The sequence below is a fragment of the Mus musculus genome, chromosome 18 (assembly GCF_000001635.26).
Source record: "Mus musculus strain C57BL/6J chromosome 18, GRCm38.p6 C57BL/6J".
In the NCBI taxonomy this organism is placed as follows: Eukaryota; Metazoa; Chordata; class Mammalia; order Rodentia; family Muridae; genus Mus; species Mus musculus.
Genome location: NC_000084.6, coordinates 82765060 through 82788479, shown reverse-complemented (window position 1 = coordinate 82788479; position 23420 = coordinate 82765060). Strand labels below are relative to the sequence as shown.

Below are 23420 nucleotides of genomic sequence, written 5' to 3'. Positions count from 1 at the left end.
AAGAAACAGAGGGGCCAGGGAAAAGAGGCTCTGCAAATGGACAGCTCGAGTAACCCATCACTTTTGAAAGCTGCATCAGCTGGATAGCCTTTAACACCTGAAGCTTTGGATGCTGGGATACTGTGATTTGGTTGTGAATTACAAAGATAGATAGATAGATGATAGATAGATAGATAGATAGATAGATAGATAGATAGATAGATAGATGATAGATAGATAGATAGATAGATAGATAGATAGATAGATAGATAGGAACCTTCCATGAAAATAATGGGGGATATTGAATAGGTCATTATCAATATTCTTGTGGTCCCCAAATTTCAGAGAGGGGATGTCCCTCAAAAGGCTCATATGCTGAAAGCTTGGTCCCCAGCTAGTTAGTGGAAGCAGTCACTGAGAAATGACTTTTAACCTGAGGGCTCTGAACCTGATTAGTCGGTTGATAGGTCCCTAATCTGACAGCCTGATTGAAAAGTGGGGCCCAGTAAGAGGAAATAGGTTGGCAATGGTGTATCTTTGATCGATACTTAGTCCTGTTCCTTCCCATTTCTGTCTCTCTCTGTCTCTCTCTGTCTCTCTCTCTGTCTGTCTCTCTGTCTCTCTCTGTCTGTCTGTCTCTGTCTGTCTCTGTCTGTCTCTCTGTCTGTCTCTGTCTGTCTCTGTCTGTCTCTCTGTCTGTCTCTGTCTCTGTCTCTGTCTCTGTCTCTCTCTCTCTGCTTCCTGGCTATTCCAAAGCAAGCAGCTTCCTCTGCTACACCACCTTCCTCTGCCACACCCCCTTCCTCTGCCACACCCCTTCCTCTGCCACACCCCCTTCCTCTGCCACACCCCCTTCCTCTGCCACACCCTCCTGCTTCCCTGATGTCCTGCCTCACTCCTGCCCCAAAGCAACTGGAGCCAACCGTGCATGAACCGCAGCCATGAGACAGATAAATCTTCCCTCCATTTGCTGCTGTGACCCGTTGGAAAATGACCAGTAGGAGACGCTTAAGACGCCAACCATAGCCAATACTTAAGACTGTTCAGGGGACATGAGAGGGCTAAGAGAGCTGCAATTTCTGTTCTCCGCTCAATACCAGGGCAGAGGTCAAGCAGTTTAAACAAGGAGATGCACTTGAAAACAGACAGAGAAGGCAAACCCAGAGCTACGCAAACGACAAGGCATCTAGGGCCCGATGAGATGGCTCCACAGTTAAGAGCACGGGATGCTCTTCCGGGAGATCCAGGTTCCATTCCCAGCCCACAAGACAGGCTCGTGGTCATCTGTAACCCTGGTGCTAGGGGATCTGATGCCTTTCTCCGGTCTCTGCAGGCACCAGGGCCTGCAGTGGTGTACCGATGTACATGCAGGCGAAACACTCATACATACAAAAAATTAAAATAATTTTAAAGGACTCATAAAAAAGACAAGGAACCCACAGGAAAGTGGAAAGAAAAGTGAAAAAAAAGAGAGAGATGAAACAATAAAGTTAACTGCTGTACTCGAGGCTTAGGGAAGCCACGATTACATTAAATATAAGTGCTCTAAATATATCAATTAAGAGACAGAGATTGTGAGAGTAGATTAAAACCGTGACCCGGCCACATGCAAGGGCACCACACGGACGAAAGAAAGTAAAATCTCAAAAAATTATGCCCAATTTCATTTATACTACATGCTTTAAGTAGAAATCAAGGAGAGATTCCCCTTGCCCAGTGGCCGTGTGGTGAGGGCAGGATGGGGTCAGCAGGGCAGCTGGGCTTGGTGGTGATTGTCAGTCCTGGATGGTTGTATACAGCCACTCCGGGTGAGGCAAGTAGAACAATCCACACGTGGCACTAGCACCAGCTTCCAGGTCTGGGGTCACAGTTCTATTAAGGTGTCACTGGTGGGAGAGATGACATGAAGGACACGCAGGACTTCTACTGTGTTTGCAACTTCCTGTGAATAAAATAAATCAAAAGTCAGAAAAGGTTTCAGCAGGAAAACACCACTCGAGCGCGCACACACACACACACACACACACCAGTTGATTGAAAAGGAAAAGGTTAAGTACTTCAAGGACAGTGAGTCCCTCTTGAGTTCCTGATTAAAGAGGCATCAATTTATCATGGGAGCAGCAAACTGAGCACCGGGTGGCACAGGGAATATTTAGACAGGGTGTTCTAAGATTCAGGATGGATGACAAAATGGAGCAAGGACTTGTTTCCATACAGATAGCAAAAGTTAAAACGGGAGCTTCAGAAAGCTTAGGTAGGGGTGTGTTAGGGACGTGCACGCATGTGAAATGCCCACACGTGGATACGTGTGCATGTTTGTGTGTTGAGTGGAAACAAGAGGTCAATGTCAGGGGTTGCTTCTCAGGCAACATCTACCATATTTTTTTTTCAAACAGGGTCTCCTGCTGGGCTGGAGGCCTCTGGGTAGGCTAGGCTAGGCTGGCCAGGAATCTGCCTGTCTTGGCCTTCTCAGGGCTGGGATTGCAGGCTGATGAAATAACACTTGGCTCTCTTTTCTACCAACGCCTCTGTCCTATGGATTCTAATGATAAAACTCAGGTCCCTGTAACCAAAGCACTTCACAGCTGAGCCCGAGAGGTAACTTATAAATCCACTGCCTGACACTGAATTGCTGTGCAGTTTATATGTGGCTTATCACCTAATCTATTTTGTTGTTTTAGATTTATTTATTTAATGTATATTAGTGTTTTGCATACACACACAAACCACATGTGTGCCTTGTGCTCATAAAGATCAGAAAAGAGCAAAAGAACACTGTAGTTACAGATAATGGTAGGTCACCAGGTGCTGGGAGCTGAGCCTGTGTCCTCTGCAAGAGCAGCAAGTGTTCTAACCACTGACCCATCTCTTCAGTTCCACAGTGTCATCACTTTTATGTGAGTCAGCAGTTATTGTCACTGTTTTTTTTTTTTAAATCTATTTTATTGGGCTTTTCTATCTACCACCATTCCAACCCTTATCCCATCCTGATACCTTCTGAAACCCCCCCCCCCCCATTCTAGGTAGAAGAGCAAGGTTAGAGGGGAAAGGGGATGTAGACCTCTTTAGACTACTAAATTAGAAACATTGTGTTTCTTGGGGACAGTCCAATCTTCATCATTAGCATATCTCCAACTTCTTCTTTTCATCCAACCACAACAGCAGCAACCAGGAGCGGCAGCTGCCACGGGCCTTCTCAGGGATCCCTCATTTACACCCTCTCCAGAGTCCCCAGAATTAAACTATCTGCAGTTGGCAAACATCACGCCCCTGCTAGTGCACAAGGCAAATCATAAGCATCAGCTCTGAAGCAGCCTCTTATCCCACACTTGGAATTAAAAAAAAACATATTCACGAAATAAAACTTGTTGATGGTGGTGGTTTGGGCAAGTTTGGGTGTTTATCAAGGCTCTGTCTCTACTTCTATGATAGTGCTTTGAGCACTAGAAGGAATGCTATTTCTTATATAACTAAGAAAGGAGAGGCGACACATTCCCAAATGCCTATTATTTGATTGTTTGCTTTTAAGAAACTAAAATTCTCACTATAAGAAGGAAGTTCTCTACAAACATCCCCACAGTCCAAGAAGTAAATGCCACGTGACTAAAGCCGGAAAAGACATGCCTATATTCTAATTCCAGAGAGGCAAGAGAAGGGATGCTGGACCAGAAAGCCTGCACACAGCTGGGGGCTGTTAGCCTTCTTGGTGCCAGAGTTGTGCTCCCTAGGCTAACCCAGACTTTTCTTGGGAGGAGGGGGTGTCTTTGGAAAAAAGCATCCTTAACCTCGTATGGTGGTGTGAATAGGTTTGGCCCCCAGAGACCAATGAGTGTGAACGCTTGGCCTATGGGGACAAGCACTATTAGGAGGTGTGTCCTTGTTGGAGTAGGTGTGGTCTTGTTGGAGGCAGTATGTCACTGTGGGGGGGCAGGCTTTGAGTTCTTGTATGGCTAAGCTCCTCCCAGTGTGGAAGACAGTCTCCACTTTCTAATCAAGATGTAGAACTCTTGGCTCTTCCAGCACCCAGTGTGCCTGCATGCTGGCATGGTTTCCACCATGATGACAATGGCCGAAACCTCTGAAACTGTAAGCCAGCCCCAATTACATGTTTTCCATTTTAAGAGTTGCTTTGGTCATGGGGTCTCTTTGCAGCAATCAAACCCTAACTAAGACACCTGCTTACCAGGCTATTTGTGACTAAGTTTTGAATTTGCTGTTAAAAACAAACCAAAAAATAAGCCTATGCTTTGTTTCTGCATTTATTCCAACTTATTCCAAAGTTTTTCCTTACCCATCCTCCGATTTTGTTCTTATTTTATGGTATTTCTGTTGTGCAAGGAGAGGGCTTGAGGCTGCCTGCCCCAGTAGGTATTCTCTATGAGGGCAGGATTCCTATAGACTTGAACTTCACTTTCTGAAGCTGTGCTGAAATGACAGCTTTTGGCATTCACCACTAAGAAAGGTGCGGATTTCCCACTTCTGACAGATCTTTGGATAAAAATAACACTCTTTTCTTGCCCTGTGAGAGTACACTATTATATCTCCTGGTGTGGGCACACAGTGAGGTCATAACCAAGTATCCCCTTCAGTTCTGCTGGTTTTAAAAACTTTGTAATTCTTCATGGGAGAGGTGGAGCCAGTTGGCAGCTAAGACCCTCTGGCAGCCATCTCTGCAGCCCAAACACCAGTTTGAGCAGCTATCAATACTCCAAACTGCCTTCACAAGAGTAATCCATCATCTCAGCAACAAGAAAATGCTGGAGGAGGGTCATGTGGCTAAGTGGTAATTACATTGTATTTCTTTAAAAAAAATAAAAACATGAAACAACATTATCAAATTCTATTGAAGCAGACTCATTTTGGGGGCCTTTCTGTGGGGCATATTATCTACACCCAAGTGATGGTTATTGGCCATATGAATTATATACTGGAAGACAAATCAGTTGGTTATTAAGAGACAAAATTCAAGAATTCCAAGTAGATTGTTATTGTGCTTTGCATCTGGTTTTAATGTTGCCACACCAAATTAAATGCCCATCTGCATTTTTGAACATGTAATGTGTCAAAAACCAAACAAGATACAGTGTCTTGCCTTAAAGGGCATCAATGAATCATGTTTTTAATCACATAAGTATTTTAAAGTTAATTATCCACTGTTTTAGTGGAAGCCGTTGAAACACCTGTGCATATATTATAAGAATAACCAGTAATTAAAATAGATGTTTCTATCCTTAATGCCATAGTGATACATATTAAAAAAAAAAACTTACAATTGCTTCTTTATACCACCCAAAACTGGCAGCATGGTGGCTCTCAGAATTCCCCTGGTTTCTGAGGTCAGCTATGACTGTAAAAGAAGGTCATGAGGTGAAAAACGCAAGTACCGGGTCTAGGCTATGCTTCCTCTTGCTACTTCGTTTCAGTCCAACCACTTCAGAGCTGTTCCCCACTCCCTTTCCTAAGAGGCGAGCAGCTATTGCTCCACAAAAGGCCATTCTAATTAAATTAAGACATTTAGGCACTGGGCTTGCTTTCTTTCCAGAAAAGACTGTGAGTCTTTAGGTCACCTGTGCATAGGCACAGCATCCACAAAGAGATCTGGCAAAAAGCTTTCTCAGTGTCATATGTGGGTGCACTTGGTTTCCTGTTCAGCCATTCCAGGCGAGGTTTGGCATCCTCTCCCTCCCTGCCTCTTTGCCCCTTCCTACAGCAATAGCCACTGTATATCAAGGAAGATGAGCTTGGCTCTAAACCTTGGTGTCTACTAAGGGAAATGAAACATCAGCACAAGCTGACTTGTCTGAGACCCCAGGCAGGCAAGTGTGGGAGAACACTGGGTCCATCTCTTCTACTAAGCAATGAAGGCTCTGATCTTCCTTGGATGAGTCTGTGGCTCTCTTAGCTCCTTGCTGCCCTTTGCTTTCACTCTCCTAACCTAAAGTGGCTATATAAGCTGCAGAAGACACGTGTCTCAGCAAAGAGCATCCTGGTTAGAGGATGCTGTGAACATATAGAGGGGTCACCCTGGCCAATGTGGGGAATAGCTAGCTACCTTTTCTGCTTAGCTTTGTGGAGAGTGAAGGATCTGTCCCTTCAGGAGGGTGATGATGGATACCTTAGTGTCAATGACAAGCCTCAGCTCAGAGAGGGGTTCCTGAGAGAAGGGGTATCCAGGAGGGATGAAATGAACAACTCGAAGTCAAATCGTGGGTCACAAGCTGTACAAGCTAACAGACTGTGTTCTGCTTGAGAGAGCTTTCCAGATTGTGTGTCCTCCCATCCCCACCCCCCCACCCCCACCCCCATCCTTCATTCCCCACCCCCCACCCCCCATCTCTTGTCAGCTTTCTCTGGAGATCTTCAGACAGCTCTCTCTACTCAGGACAGCTCTCTTTTTTATTTATTATTTATTATTATTTTTTTTTTACAATTCTAAAAACTCTGGACAACTCATCTCTTGCAGACCAAAAGCCCAGACTTTTATTTATATATTGATTCAGTCATTATACCAGTGACCAAGCCAGCTCAGTCAGTCAACAGGGTCTCAAGGGCAGGAGCGAGGATTGAAAAGAAAAAGACAGTTAGACAAACATTATAACATGACTCCAGCCAGTGCTGAGGCTGAAGCGGCTTTAATTTTTCCAGCCAGCTTTTATACCATTCTAGGTACTCGCAGAGAATAGGGTCAGTTCTTAGATCAAAGACAACGTGATTAATCAAAGCAATAAACACAGAGATCACACCAGGTAGTAATCAAACAACTTAGTAAGTGAAGTCCCCAAGTCACTGGGTCTGGGGGCTTATCAGGATTACCAAGACAAAAGGGAAGTCACACCTTCCTTGGCTGCATTCACCTTGATCCTTGCATCATCCCAAACGTGAATATTCTTATCTGAGCCTACTTCCTTGAGCCCACTGATAAGTACTTGCCCAAGTTCTCTAAGTGGTACCAAAAGCTCTCCACATACCAGGTAATGACTATTTCATGAATTAGCATCCCATGATCTTAGAAAGAGATAGCAAGCACTTGTATTTTTTTGTTTTTTGTTTTGTTTTAACATTGCAAAGGAATTCAGAGATCTGACTGCCTTTGTAAACTTAGCTGGGTGGGATCTTGCCCTATGATCACCACTCCCTAAGTCTTTTATCTCCTTCCTTAGTATCTTTCTGACAAGCTGGCTCATAGTGCAGCTGCCTCTGCTCCTTTAGATCTGTGAAGTTCCTTATCAATTCACATTGCATCTTTACATTTTGGATAGTTGAGAAATTTTATGTTTTGAACTCATGGTTTCAGAGTTGTTTCCCACAGCCGTAAGGGCTGTCCTGATGGTGACAGCACCTGCCATTTTGCTGAGACATTAGCTACACCCTCCCAGACTCATGCTGTCTCTGATTATCATGGAGTCATTAACCTCCTCAAAGGAAGAACATGAAGTAAAAAAATATATTTTCTTATACAAACAAACCTTACATCCACAACAGCCATTGACATTTGTGGAGGCCCACAGCCTGTTCCAGGCTCTGTTTGTTCCAGGGGCAGGGACCATGTCACACTACCACTACTAAGGCTAAGCCAGACTTGGCGCCTTAACCTTGGAGACAGTGAGGATGATTTTCCTGTCTCATCATCGGCAGATGAAGAAACTCTAGTGATATCTGCTCTCATCACAGTCTCTCCATTTCCTTACCCGGTGCACTGATGGAGCTAGCCTTGGCTTGAGTCCGGAGTTCCTCTCTGCCCTCTCTGGAAGAGGAGGGAAATATTGCTAGGCTTCTCTCTGCAGTTTCCCAGTTGTATTGTGGAATCCTGGCTAAAATGTAAAATGGTTTTATCCATCATGACAACTATATTACCAAAGGCTTTGAAATAGGTCCAAGTAATCTCAGTTAAAAGAAAATCGCCCTCCTACCAGGGGCTAAAATTAACCATGTATGACATCAGATGATCCAGCCCAACCATGATCTGCAGTTCTTGTTCCTGTAAATTTGCAATTCGATGCCAGCACAGCTGGAAATAGGACGTGCCCACGCCTGGAGAGTCTATGTTTTAAATATTGCTGACACCTTTAGAATCACACCAAAAGGTGTGCTTCGGGACAGATAAGACAGATGCCTCTCTCAGCCCTTTCTTTGTTTCTACTGTGGCTCTTCTCCGTGCCAAGATGCTAAGTGTTAAGGATTTGAGCTGTCTTTTCCAGCCCACAGACAACCTCCGTATTCATTTCTACATTAAAAAGAGCACCAAGAGGCTGGAAAGCCATTGTAAGATCCCTTAGAGAGAGAAAAGGAGGGAGCCCAGGGTAAGTGACTTGCCCAAGGTCGCAGATGAGGAACATGGGCGGGGCTAGGTCTTCCTGGGTCTGCTGCAGTGTTGGCTCACACTGTCATCCTGTGATGGTTTTCTCCATGTGCCTATGCCAGTTATTACCTCTCATTCTGCTGAGGGTACAAAACTTAGCCCTGCCTTTTTCCTAGAGAGACACAGGCAGCTTTCTCCTCTAAAAGAGGAGAATCCACTGAATCATGGGTAGTAGCTGATTTTCTTCTTAAGTAATTTTAAAAGGAGGCAGATTAAAAAAAAAAGCTATCGACAAAGCACTGGTAACACATCTAAGGAGATGTGCTCATGTTTTCATTCTCCATATGCCAAAGTAGAAGAGTCCAGTTACCCAAGCTGGACAGCTCAGCATAGCAAGACCATCCTCCTGCATGAGGAGGTTCCAAGGGAACTGAAGGGAGAAGCAGGGTCAAGCTCCCTCCCACCTCCTCCACTGTCTGCTGGTTCCATGCCCCATGGCCTGCTGTAGTTTACAGATGCCACTCTCTCTTACCCACCCATGTTGCCATGTGGAACTCCCCTGCGTGTCTGTGTCCAAATCTTATCAGGACACTAATCTAGGGACTATGGCTTAATGAGAGCTGTAGGGACCCTGTTTGCAAATAAGGGTCTGTCCTACATAAGGGAGTTGGGACTTGAATCTGTCTTCTGAGCTCCTGACCTGAGGAGGTGATGGATGGCCAGAGCCTTAAGAGAAGCAATGGGAGGCCCCAAAGACTTGCCTGGATTTCTTAAAGTAAAAAGGGAATCCTGGGAAAATCTGAACTCATTACAAGTGATCACGTGACTTTACTGGCTAACGGCCACCGTGTGCACCAAGACAAGGTGAGGTAGAGTCAGGAAGGGTCAAAGGGAACTGTGGGAATCAGGAGATTCGGTCTCTGGGATCTGCTCAGGTATAACTCCATGGACATTGAGGACTGTCCTCATGCTGTCTGGGGGTCACAGGGAGGTAGTGTCTAAGCCCCTCTTCAGAAGGTGTCTGACCTCTTTATCTAAATGAGAAAGGACCTACAATGGATTGAGAATAAGTATTACAACAGTGGCTCTCAGCCTAGGGGTCCTGATCCCTGGGTGTCCAATGACCCTTTCACAGAGGTCACCAAAGGCCACTGGAAACACAGATATTTACATTATGATTCATAATGATAGAAAAAATACAGTTATGAAGTAGCAACAAAAATAGCTTTATAGAAAGAAGGAAAGAAAGAAAGAGAGAGAGGAAGGAAGGAAGGAAGGAAGGAAGGAAGGAAGGAAGGAAGGAAGGAGGGAAAGGAAAGGAAAGGAAAGGAAAGGAAAGGAAAGGAAAGGAAAGGAAAGGAAAAGGAAAAGGAAAAGGAAAAGGAAAAGGAAAAGGAAAAGGAAAAGGAAAAGGAAAAGGAAAAGGAAAAGGAAAAGGAAAGGAAAGGAAAATGTAACTCTCTTACATTCTCGGACAGGGTTTTATTAATTGTTGCTTTTGTCATCTCTAATTAGCACATGCTATCTCAAGATTAAACAATATATAGAAATGGACAAACCATGTTTACACAACACATTTGATAAAGGATTGGTATTTAAAATATACAACAGACATGCAAAACCCTATAGTAACCTAATAGGAAAGAATGTTTTTTAAATGTGAGAAGACCTTAGCCTAGTAGAGATTATAGTTTCAGTTCCTTAGAGGGCTTAGTCTGGGTGATCTCAAGTTCAAGGTCAACATGGGTGACTTAATGAGCTCTTGTTTCAAAATAAAGCATTAAAAAAATCAAACTTGGGGCTGGTGAGATGGCTCAGTGGGTAAGAGCACCCGACTGCTCTTCCGAAGGTCAGAAGTTCAAATCCCAGCAACCACATGGTGGCTCACAACCATCCGTAACAAGATCTGACTCCCTCTTCTGGTGTGTCTGAAGACAGCTACAGTGTACTTACATATAATAAATAAATAAATCTTTAAAAAAAAGCAGCTTTTTAAAAAATCAAACTTGGAATGTAGATAATTTGTACAGTGCTTACCAACATACACTAAACCCTATCATCAATCTTTAGCACTAAAAATAAGTGAAAGAAATAATACACAAGAGCACAATTATTGCAAAAGAATATATGTAATAGACCAACAGATTTTTGAAACTATCTTTGCCTTGCTAGTCAACAAGAGCAAGATAATGAAAACCATGATGAGATATCAGGTAGAACTGTAACCTTTTCTCAGCCTGAAGCTGGCTGAGCCAGAACTTGACCTTGTTGTCACTAAGGAGATTATCTAGGGTGGAGCCTTCTTCCTTAGATCAGTCTGCTGTTGAGCCACTGCCGCTGTTCTTCTTCAAGATATTGTTACCTGCTGAGAGCCACACACACACACACACACACACACACACACACACACACACCCCAGCTATTCCAGAGACTACGCCCTATCCTGCCAGTCTCAACACTACCTCACCCACACCAGGAGCTCTAAGTCTAAACTTGATCTTTGCTAATTTGCAACTGAATGGAGTACCTCGACTTCCCGAAAGAAGCTTTTATACTGTTGCTTTTCACTGTCCCACCCTTGTTTCTCAAGCAGGTCAGTCGCCGTTCAGCCAGACTGCAGCAGGTGTACAGCCTCGCCTCCAACAGTACAGGTGGCAGTTATTAATCTTCATCAAGAAGCATTCTAAGTACATATTGTGGCTTTGGTCTGAATTGGAAATAAAGTGTACTAATGAGGGCCGGACAGTCAGTGATGGGCACCCAGATCTCGGAACCATACCAATCTAAGACAGGGGTACATGCCAAAAGGCCATGGCTGTTGATAACACACCACAGAGCCGATGTTTGTGTGAAATATAACACAAACTAGCTACACATAGCCTCCAAGACGGAATTAAATGGTCTGGGAAGATCTAAGATTTCCTAAGACAGGCGCGGCTGCCAGCCACCATAATTCCCAGGCAGGACTATGTAACATAAATAAATTTTGTGCCTCAGTCCAGCTTTTTTTAAATATTAATAACAGGGACGAAATTGTAACCTTCCCTCAGCCTGAAGCTGGCTGAGCCAGACTTTGACCTTGCTGCCACTAAGGAGATTACCTAGGGTGGAGCCTTCCTCCCTAGATCACTCTATTGTTCAGCCACTGCTGCTGTTCCTCTTCAAGATATTGCTACCTGCTGAGAGCCCCCCCCCCAAGCTATTCAGGAGACTATGCCCTATCCTGCACGTCATCACCTGCAGCTGGTTCCAGGCTCCAAGGATGAATTGGTGGGAATGGACCTCCTTCCCCCCCCCCTTTTTATAAGTGCATTCGCCATTAAACATTTGAGCCTTGATCAGAATATTGTCTTGGCTCCATTTCTCTCTCGTTCACCTAGTTTCCCTTTTTTTCAGCATCGGCCTGCCACTCAAGTGTACCCCATCCATGTGAGCCGCTGGACGGCTCGCAACAAGGTAGAATATACACAAGTATGGATTATCATACATGGCTTTCTTAATTTTCATTTGGAAAAAATTATATTTAAAAATCTAGACTAATTTTTCAAAGCATCATTTTCTTGATACAAACTACATTTGTTTTCAAGGAATACTACCCTATATACAATAAGACATATTTTTCATTATGTCTTATCTTGATTAATAAAAGAAGGAAATAATGACCATATGAAATAAGAAAAAAAATAGCTTTATGGTGGGAGTCACCACAACATGAGGTATTAAAGGGCCATGGCATTGGGTAGGTTGAGAACCACTGTCTTACCAGGTGAGAATTTTCTCCCATGAGCACAGCCTGTCCAGGCAAAGGAATTGCAGTACTCTGGAGAAGGGTAAGTCAGGGTCTGCCTGCATGGTCTGAATTCCTGATGAGCATCTAGGAGCTGGAAGGGCAGAATACTGACCCATCTAAGATGGCAGTGGAGACTCCAGGTAGACAGAGACATGGGTCATCGATGACACCTGCTAGCCACAGAATCTGGTTCCTCCATGATTCTCCATGATTCTCCCATTTGATCCTTGGGTACTGGAGTCATGAGTCCCTCCATGCACTTTCCTCCTGTCCTGTGCTGCTAGAGGCTGATCTCCTCTTGCCCTTACAGACGGCCCAAACCTTCCCAGTGGGGCCTGGTCCTTTCAGGCTCTGTCTTTAGGGCCTCTCTTCCTCATCCCCAGAACTGCCCTTTCCTTGTGCAGTTTCCAGAGGGTCCACACTGGCCTCTTTGCTAAGCAGAGTTGGGCCTCTCTGACTCCTACAGCCTGGGGTGGGCTGAATGCAGAGAAGCCACCTCTGACAAGGACAGAGCTTCAAGCTGCCCTTCATCTGTGTGTCCAGGCTCTCCCGGAACCCATGCATCCTCTGATGTTACTCAGTATGCAGAGCCTCAGCTCCAGCTATGGTCTACTCTTAGTCTCCCAGGGTGAAGTGTCCCCAGGGTGAAGTGTCCCCAGGGTGAAGTGTCCCCAGGGTGAAGTGTCCCCAGGGTGAAGTGTCTGGAACTTTTCTACAACCTGGCTTGGTCTGCCATCCTTCTGGCCTCTGTTCTCTGGGCAGAATGGGCAGGTGGTATCCCTGGCCTCGGACCATCCAGAGTCTTATGCCTGACTCTAGAGGGAAACTATCCCCTCCTCCTGCCTCATAGTACTGGGAGAACTGTTTGTAGCTTAAATTCTAAGTGGACTCAGCAGGCTGTCTTTACATATGATACCAGGGCTGGAGAGATGGCTCAGTGGTTAAGAGCACTAAATGCTCTTCCAGAGGTCCTGAGTTCAATTCTCAGCAGCCACATGGTGGCTCACAACCATCTGTAACAGGATCTGGTGCTCTCTTCTGGTGTGTGTCTGAACAGCTACAGTATGTATATACATAAAACAAATAAGTAAAACTTTACATATGATACCTATATGTAATAATAATGATAAAAAAGGAGGTCATGAAATTGAGGGGAATGTGGGGATGTGGGAGGAGCTGAAGGGAAGAGTTTGGGGTGGAAAGTACATAAATACAGTGCTCATGTATGAAACTCTCAAAAGTAACAATAAATGATGTTTTTTAAAAGGACTGCTGATCACTGGAGACTTGGAACCCAGGCGAACCATAACAAACAAGCCTTCCCCAGCCAGCTGCGGCCTGACAGCAAAACAGGGAGCTAAGGCCAGATACAGCCTAGGAAGTTTAACATGAGGACTCTTCCAGGAGTCCTGAAGTGAACACCCAATAATGACTAACAGTAAAAAGTGAAGCCAAACTAACGTCCCCTGAGAGCCAGCCTAAGTCACGGGATCACTAGACTCTCAGACCAACACTGGGACGGGGGGGGGGGGGGGGGGGGATGGGGAGGAGGAGGAGGAAGAGGAGTTGATTTTCTCCCCGGGGAATTGATAGGAATGGGGGATACTCGGAGATGTGTAGCCATTACCACAACACAATGTTGGCATTGTCGTTGACTGCCACGTCCTAGCCCAGTGCAGCCATATTAGTCTGCCATGGTGTAGGCTTTCTCCCTTCCTTGTATGGCGCTGAGGGTACATTCAGTGGTAGAGCACTTGCCGCCAAGGTCTCAGCAGAATCCGCTTCCAATACTGATTTCAGCAGTCTGTGAAGAAGGAGAAAGTTGTAGGTTCACAGGATCCTGGGCTCTGGGTTGGCCCTACACTGTTGACGGTTTGCTTGGTCAGGTCCCTTGAAGTTCCTCTTTTCCCAAGGCATGGAAACTCACCTTTTGTCTCTTTTCTTACTGATGAGACAAAATGAAAAGAGGAAGGAAAAGATTATTTTGCCTTATAGTTCCCAAGGACACAGTCTGTTACGGTGTGGAGGGCCTGGTGGTAGCGGGTGTGAGGCAGCTGGCCACACCTCATCCACTGTCGGGAACAACCAATGGAGAATATTGATGCTCAGTGCTCTCTCCTTTTGGGACCACAGCCGGTAGAATGATGCTACTCACGTTTAGGAAAGAGTTGTCTTCCCACAACCCAATCTAGACCTACTCAAGAGTTTTGTCTCCCGGGTGGCAAACTCCTTCTCGCAAATTAATAGCAGATATTAACCACTGCACACTCTTTGGAGTCAGATGGTACAACTTCCCCAGGGGCATTTCCAGATGTACAGTGGTTAATTTTGACTGTCAACTTGACCAAACTGAAAGATGCTTGAGAAGAAATGACATGTCTGGGTGTTTCCAGGGTTGAATGACATCTGGGACAGCAACTTGAGAGGGAGGACCAGCCTTGACTTTGGGAAGTACCACCCAATAGGCTGGGGCTGGGATGCGACAAAAGATGGAGACAGAGAAAGCTCCTCGGTTTAGGGTCACTCTGTGCACCGCTTCTTGGCTGCCGTAAGGTGCCATAAGCACTTCTGCTCTGTCTCACCTTCTCCTGCGGGATGTCTCTGTCTTGTCCCAATTCTTGTTTCATACTCCTCTACTCTCATCTCACCTACCAGAAAAGGTCATGCATTGGAGCATGCGTTTGTCATGCAAAGATGCCAGCAGTTCAAGCATGGACAAAGACCAGCAGCTTTAGTTTTATAGCGGAGGAAAAATGTATCCGGTGGTGGGCCAGAAGTTTCCAGAACATTTTTACTTCCATTCGAACCCACAACAGCTTTACCTCTGGAGGAAGCTGTCTGTTTGCTCCCAGTCTGGGGACATAGTGTTCTCTCCTTTAGTGCCTTCTTGCTTGTCTTTGGGTAGCAACTCATTTTTCTAATCTAATCTACCGTGAGCTGAATAATCAAGTCACCAAGCTTGTGTGTGTTGTCTTTAGGGATAGGATGCAAATGATGGTCTGATTACCAGCAAGAGGCCTAAGATTTCACGTAGAAACTCTGTAATATTATTTAATTTGATTTCTCATGGGACTTTAAATAGGCTATTCCTGGTTCTAGATCCTGTCCCTGCCTTATGCAGTCATTAGGCAGTTCCCTTAAGAACATTGTCGCTGCCCACTGCCTCTCCTTTCCCTCATTTCAGACCCGACTGAAGGCTGCGAGGGGCACAGCCCTGGCCACCATGGACAGAGGGGAAAGCGGAGTTGAAGCTACTTTGATGTTATCACACCACAACCATCACCTTACCATGCCAAGAAAATCTAGTGGCACTCCAAAGTTGGACAGAAGGTCACTGCCCATCTGAGTGTCTTGCTGTTGGGGACACTCCAGAGAAAAAGGCCAAATCCTACCTGCTGGACTCTGAGTTCCAGCCCCTGAGGCAGAGCCCAGCACACACAAGGGGAATCAAGAAATCAAGATGGATGAATGTGACTCTTAAACCTTAGTAAATGTCACATATGCCCCCAAGGCTGACATTGGGGGGAGAAAATTTAATTACTGATTTTTTAAAAAACCACTATACTATCTTCTACCCATCTTTTGATGTTTTGAAGCAATGTTATCATCTACAAAGTTCACCTTCAAGATCCAAACGTGGTGGAACATACCACCCACTCCAGCACTCAGGAGGTAGAGGCAGAGAGGCAGAGACAGGCAGATCTCAAAGATAACTTTGAGGCCAGTCTGCTCTATACAATGAATTTCAGGCCAGTCAGGGCTATACAGTAAGACCCTGTCTCAAAATAAAAAGTAAAACTCAACAAGGTCCCCAATGAAGGAGCCAGAGAAATCCCAGGGAGCTGAAGGGGACTGAAGCCCCATAGAAGGAACATCAATATGAACTAACCAGTACCCTCAGAGCTCCTTGGAACTATACCACCAGTCAAAGAAGCCACATGGTGAAATTTGTGGCTCTAGCTATATCTGTAGCAGAGGATGGCCTAGTTGGTCACCAATGGGAGGAGAGGCCCTTGGTCCTGTGAAGGCTCTACACTGCAATATAGGGAAATGCCAGGACCGGGAATAGGAGTGGGTGTGTTGGGGAGCAGGGGAAGGGGGCGGGATAGGAGATTTTTGGAGGGGAAACTAGGGAAGGGGATAACATTTGAAATGTAAATAAAGAAAATATCTAATAAAAAAAAAGAAAGAAAAAGAAGAAATAAAGTAAATCTCAAAATCTATGCCCAAAACCAAACCAAACAAGTCCCTCACAACACCTACAAAATCTCATCCTGTTTTAAAGAAATTCATGATTTTGTCTTGGGCTCCATTCATAGATATCGTCAGTCACATGCCTGATGTAGTCTATGGGCTCACCTGAGAATGAACACCGAGATATTCATGGGATATTCAACACTCGCCCAGAAACAGCCATAGCTCAGTGAGTGGCGGCCAGGACCAATATTATTGCAACCATAATTTAAGAGTGGGATAATGTGTGTCCCACTCTGAATGGGAAGCCATTAAAAACTGTGTTTACACTTTGTGTTTACAAAATTGTTTAACTTGTGAAGGAATATCTCTGCTGTGCTGATTTTTTTTTAATTTCCAAAATTATATATGCTGCATGGTTTCAATTATGCTTTAAAATCAGTAATAAAAACTCTAAAGGAAATATGACAGCATGTTAACACTGGTAAGTCTGAGTGTGAAACTGTTCGTCATATAACTATTCCCGTACTTTCTCTCTGCTCCTGTGAACTTCCTGGGAAGCCAATAACTGTGTAATTACACAAACAACACATCAAGGATACTAACCACAGTCTAGCTTTCCTTCTGGAATCTGCCCTGGCTCAGCTACCTAGGTTGAATCTCCAGGTACTGGCTCATAGCCTGTGCAAGACACACACTACAGGCATTGGTGCTGGGTAGGCACAGTAACTCTCCAGCCCTTGTTCAGCAGAAATATAGCTAGACTGTGCTTATCGAAATCTGAGAGTACTCACTCATGTTATCTACAGACAGACAGCATATCCTTCAGAGCATGAGCAAAGGCTAGGCGCAGCTCCAACACAGGCACTTACGGGGACAGTGTTCTGTTGATACCAGTTATCAGAGCCTGGACAGGCAGAAAAGGGCCCCCTCGTTGTTGATCTTGGAGCTGCCTGCTCTTGGTTCTCATTTTCACCTGATTAGTCAGCTCTCTCTGTTGCCATCCTGGCTGTTTATAAGACATAAGGAAAGGGGCCTGCAAGATGGCTAAGATGGTAAAGGTGACTGCCACCAAACCTAATACCCTGAGTTTGATCCCTACAACCACACGAGGGAAAGAGAGAAAGGACTCCTGTGAGTTTTTCTTTGACCTCCACTCCACACATGTACTATAGTGCATACAAACACACATATACCATATACAGACACACATAGTCACATACACACATATACATACACACACAACATACACACACATACATACACACACAACATATACCACACATACATACACACACATACATACACATATACTCACATACACATGCACATGCACATGCACATGCACACACATAGACACACACACACACATATACATATACATATACATATACATATACATATACATATACATATACATATACATATACATATACATATACATATACATACATGTAGTGACCACCCTCCAGGGCCAACAGTCAGTGTGGAAGACCAACCTCATGCCCTTATCTCATGCAAATCCTCACAGCCCCAGTGGACACCACTAACATTAGGGACAGGATTAAAGTTCCCCCACGGGAACTCTGGAGGGGCACACACTCAACCCAAAGCACAAGGCCAAGCATGACTTCCCAACACCCACAGATAGGTTAGATGCACATCTCTCCCCACTAATGTTCAACGACACTCAGGGGAAATGTACTCTGAATGTGTGAGTCCTTCAAAGTCTGCTGCCTGTGCTTCTGCTGGGCTGGGTGACCCCCTTATTCCCATCAAGAGGAATTCCACAGAGGCCTGGGATGGAACTGAGGCACCACTGTGCTTCCCCGCTGGCAAGAATTATCTATCCTCAGGGCCCAGGCAATCAAGAGGAAAAATTTGTTGTGATTGGCAGAATCTGTGATTCCTTCTGACATACTCTTAAAAAGAATTTACAAACGACGGGAGGAACAAACGGACGGGAGGAACAAACGGACGGGAGGAACAGCCTAATGATTAAGAGCACTGGCAGCTCTTCTGAGAGACCCTGGTTTGATTCCCAGCACCCACGTTGGCTCACAGCTGATTGTAACTCCAGTTCCAGAGGATCTGACACTATCTATCTTCTGGCCTCTGCAGGCACCATACATGCAAGCGGTGCACGGAGATACGTGCAGCAAAATTATCTATACTTATAAAAAGTAAAATGAAATAAAGGATTTTTTAAATACTGGTAAGAAGAGGGCTGGGCATTCTGGGCCAGCTAGAGCTACACGTGAGACTCTGGCTCAAACGAAACAAAATTGGCAAGGCTTTCCCTCAGGAGCAGAGCACTTGCCTAGCATGTGTGAGGACACAGATTTCACCCCAGTACTGAACAGCTCGTGAGCAAGTCAGAGAAACGAGTCCCTGGGCTCCAGACGCCATAGGAATCCGTGGTTCTCTGCCTCCGTGGAGCCCATCATCACCACATGCCCTCCCAGGAGACACAGTGACACCCGCACTCTCTACGAAGTCCCTGGGTATACTAGGGCAGTATCCACCTCAAAGATCAAGGGGGCCAGTCAACTCCAGTGTGATGATGGAATGGAACCTTCACCCAATGCCACGGTCCCCGTACAGCTAGCAGGGTGACATGTTAAGTGCTCCTTAACATGGGTGACCCTGGCTACAGCTCCTCCCGTTACAGCTCAGGCACACAGCTCCTTTAATTTTTGGAAATACATGTTGTGAGTGTGTGTGTGTCTATGTGTGTGTCTGGTGTGTCTGTGTGTGTGTATATGTGTATGTCTGGTATTTGTGTGTTTGTGTGTGTCTTGTGTGTGTATTGTGTGTGTGGTGCATGTGTGTCTGGTGTGTGTGTATATATATTTTGTCTGATGTGTGTGTGTATGTGTGTCTATTGTGTGTATATGTGTGTGTCTGGTGTGTGCATATGTATGTGTGTCTAGTTTTGTGTGTGTGTGTGTGTGTGTGTGTGTGTGTGTGTGTGTGTGTGTGTCAGAGGACAGCTTGTGAGGGTTATTTCTCTCCTTCCTCCATGTGGATCCTGGGGATCAATTAGGTGGTCAGGCTTGGTGACAGGCTTTTTACCTGCTGACCCAGACAGCCATAACTTCCTCTCTCTTAGTGTTTAGTTTTGAAACCTGGTCCTTCAGGTTAGTAGCTGTTGCTTAGCTTTGGAGATGTCAGGAGTTCAGGATGTAGTAAAGAGGTCAGATAATTCCCATCTCCTAAAGCCAACCAATCTCCCCACATAACTAAAATGACATCCTGTTCTCAGGTCACACCCTGTGCTCCGTTCCTGCCATTGAGAACGCTGCTGCGGACCCACCGTGACCCTCCTCAACAGATGAGCTGTCCTCAGATGCATCTTGTCCCTGGTAGGGTCACCCCTTGACCCTGTTTCAGGGAAGCTCAGATGTCAATCAGAGCATAGCCCCGGGGACTTGCAGGCAACCACTTTGTGCACTTCGGGGGAGGAGGCCAAAAGTTGAAGACCGCTTTCAAAGAGAGGAGCCCCTTCCGTGGGACCAAGGGAACTGCCCAGTGCCCACGCCAGGCACATTTTGTTTCTTCCTTTTTGTGAAGGTAACTCCAGACCCACAGTAGGTCAGTTTGACCCAGCTCCCATTCTAAATACAACAAGCTCTAACACAGCCTCTGCCCTTTTTGGCAGGCAAATGCCACTTGCTGGGGACTGACGTCAGCAGGCCATTGTCAGCGTAATACTGTGTTACAGGGCAACAAATTTCAACAGCTACAGACTAAGTCAAAGTTGCTTTTTAGCCTAAGCCGTGGGTGTGGCAGCTGTGGCTTCATTGGCCTGAATGCCCAGAGTACACAGATATTTCAGAAAACACGCTATCACAAACTCATTCTAGGTCAAGTCCATTAAAATCAAGCATTTCTGTTAGGTCCTGAAGTCCAAAACTGAAGCTGTGTGTGCTCGCTCTCCTAATCCTGATTTCCTTCCTCCTGCATCCCAGGATGGGCTGTCAGACAGGAAGGACATGGGGAATTTGAGCAGACTCTTAAACAGGTGTGAGTCATTTTCCCCAGAAAGATGCCTTTGTCTTTCCACTCTCTTCACAGTTTAGGGGAGGCAACCACTTCAAGGTCAGGTGTTTAAGAAGCCCCCAGAAAAGGCACTTAGGAGGGCATGGATACTTAGGGAGGGAAATGATTATTGTGTCTTATCTGTGTTGGCCGCATTTAATTAGCTTTGTCTAACTGGCTCTTGACTGCCCGTCACTGGATGGTACCCTGGAATTGCCCGTAGATGCCAGTCTGCTCAAAGTTGTTATCAGAGAATCTGACGGTGACAGGCTCTGGAAGGATCATAGCATAGACTTTGCAGGTACAAGGGTGGGCATTGGCATGCAGGACGTTCCAAGGAAGGGGCGGAAAGCAAAGACCAAAAAAGGGAGCACATGCATGTGCAGACAGACAGACGCACAGCCGAGAAACGAGAGCACGCACAAACACACAGACGCACAGCCAAGGAACGAGAGAGGAAAGGATTTACTCTCTGCAACAGGTCAACTATGTCAAAGCAGTCCTCCCCTTGAGCATAGGGAGCTCGGTGAACAGCCATCTAACACGCAACTTCAGCAGCAGGTGCATGGCTGGTCTCGCTCAAACAGAAGTGCTTTCCTGAGCATGCTCAGTCCAAGATCGCAACTTAAGAAAGGCAAGATGGCTTGCTTGCTTGCTTAACCCAAGCTCTTGGGGCAGGCAGGTATGCAGAAGGTTAAGATGGTGACAGGAACTCTGGGGGTAAGGTTTGCTCACGTGCATCATAAAGATGGCAGAGAGGAATGCCCATGGGCTCAGTGTATGGCTTGGTTTTTGCCAGCTTAACACAAACTGGACCCATCTAGAAAGAGAAACCTCAGCCGAGAAACGCCTCTGTCTGACTGGCTCACAGGCAAGCCTGTGAAGCATTTAACGACTGATGTGCAAGTACCTGGCCCGCTACGAATGGCGCCACCTGTAGGCCGGTGGGTGTTTTTGTTTTGTAAATCACAGCAATGGAGAAGCAATTTCGAATGCTCAGATTTCTCCAAAAGGCTTTAGCTAGAAAGGAAATATAACTAGAGTTTTAAAGCAAGAGCCCTGGCCCCGGCAGCCCCAGCAGCCCCGGCAGCCCCCAGTCGGCAAAAGGATACAATGACTCTGTTCACCTTTAGGGTACCTACATGAACTTTTAGCTCAAATAGAAAGAATGGGGCGGGGGCGGGGCAGGAGACACATGCATCTTGCTCAGTCCTGGTCAAATGGTGGGCTTGTAGCTCATGGCCTCCTTTCTGGTACTGCTGGATGCTACCAAGAGGAGAAGCTACTAACGCCATCCCTGGGGCAAATCAAGCTGGTTTCTGTAAGTTTACGCCAGCTCCAGGGTGCAACCTGGTATTCGTCTGGGAGCAGTCTGTCCTGAGAGGCTCTGTCCGTCTGGATTAAAAGGCGACTGACTGCCTGCTCAAAATGACGTACCTTGCTCTGTCAGCCGGTTTCCAACACACCGCCTGTTAATAAGTCTCTCCCTTCCTTTGTCACTTCCCTTAGATTTATCGTCTTCGTTGAGAGGCAGAGACCTGAACTCTGTGCAGTTACATTGTGGGTTCTTGTTGATCCACTTACCCTGGTACCATCTCCAGGCAGACAGACGGACCCAAAGTTAACCTTGATTCAACATTTGGTAAGTCTTGATAAGTCTTGAAGTCAAGCCAGACTCGATGGCACACGTCTTTACGCTCAGCATTCAGGGGACAGGGGCAGGTTTGAGACTGGCCTGGCCTATATATGGAGTTTCAGAACAGCTGGGGCTGCCTACTGAGAACCTATTTCAGAAACAAGGAGTCTAGAGTCACCCTCTTCCAGGTGCCTCCTGTGGGCTCTGAGCAGCTGTGCAGCCAGGCCAGCACTTCAGGAGTGGGGACAGGCAGAACCACTGACTTTGTGCAGAAGGAGTTGATTAACACTGCCTGGATTTCAGCCCTCCTCAGCTGCTCTGTCTCTCCATTTTCCACATGGAGATTTCCCACCATAGTGTAGACTGGCAGGTGTCTCATGCTATACTCTGGAAGATGTCCCAGGCTCAGATGTGTTACTGCTCAGACTCTCGTCTGGGGGGTGGGGGTCCCTTCCTCTGGCTGGAGAGCCCACCATGAGAGACATTTAGGAACATGCCATTTTCACGGTCACCACTATTGCCTCAGGGACCTCAGGAAAGCAGTAAACGCCGTTGTTTTATCGGAACAGAGTTGAAGAACATTCCAGAAGTATCTTTCCAAGCACACACTTCGCAGACATGAAGACATGAAATGAAGACATGAAGTACACTCGGTTTAAAACCCACTCTGCTGTCTCCTTGATAATCATGTTCTCACTCAAGGGTGGCCAGCAATGTGCGGATACCGCCTTTGACAAATCTGCATTCAACTTGAACAGACACTTTAGCACAACGGTGGGAAAGGCAGGGAGCCAGGACGTGAGAAGTCCTGTATGGTCATAAACAGCTAAGTCCAAATATAAACTTTCATATTCTGTCAGAGGCCATTTGTTTGTCCTTTAAACATGTTTTTTTTGTTGTTGTTGTTGTTGTTGTTGTTTTTTTCATTTTCAGAACACAGAAAATTCCACCTGTAAAATGGGACTTACTTGGAAGGGTGTGTTGTTCATCTCGAATCTTTTTCACACGGCAAAAGCTGCTAAGCGGGAATTCTCGGCTCCTAAATCGGATTTATGACAGTATCATGCTCACGTGATGCCTTCACCAGACTCCGGGTTTCTAGGCAACCCTGATAAAAATTGCCCACAGCGCCACCTGCTGTCAGAGCATGGAATATACCTGCTATCCAGAAGCTAGGTTGAAAAAGTAAAAAAATGAAAAGATTGGAAAAAGGTGAGATGATTCAGCAGGAAGGTGAGATGACTCAGCAGGAAAAGGCCCTGGCTAAACAAACCGGGTAGTCCGAGTTGGATTCCTGAAACCTGGTGGAAGGAGAGCAGTTGACCGCTGACCTACACACACACACACACACACACACACATACACACACACACACACACAAACACACTTTTGTTTGTTTTTGTTTTTAGGAATGGAAGACAGGTACTCTGAATTCTGCTTCCTTAAACATACATTTTCTTGGAAAGGCCTCTAGCAGAGCG

At 45.8% G+C, this 23420-nt stretch overlaps 1 long non-coding RNA gene across 1 annotated transcript; it reads right to left on the bottom strand.

Moving 5' to 3' along the window:
* Positions 1-1630: 1630 nt before the first annotated feature.
* Positions 1631-23216, bottom strand: Gm46638. Its single transcript, XR_001782535.1, has 5 exons — positions 21741-23216; positions 13696-14013; positions 7668-7790; positions 5250-5326; positions 1631-1921 (listed from the first exon to the last, which is right to left on the bottom strand). It is a non-coding gene; the product is annotated as a predicted gene, 46638 (long non-coding RNA).
* Positions 23217-23420: the final 204 nt, after the last annotated feature.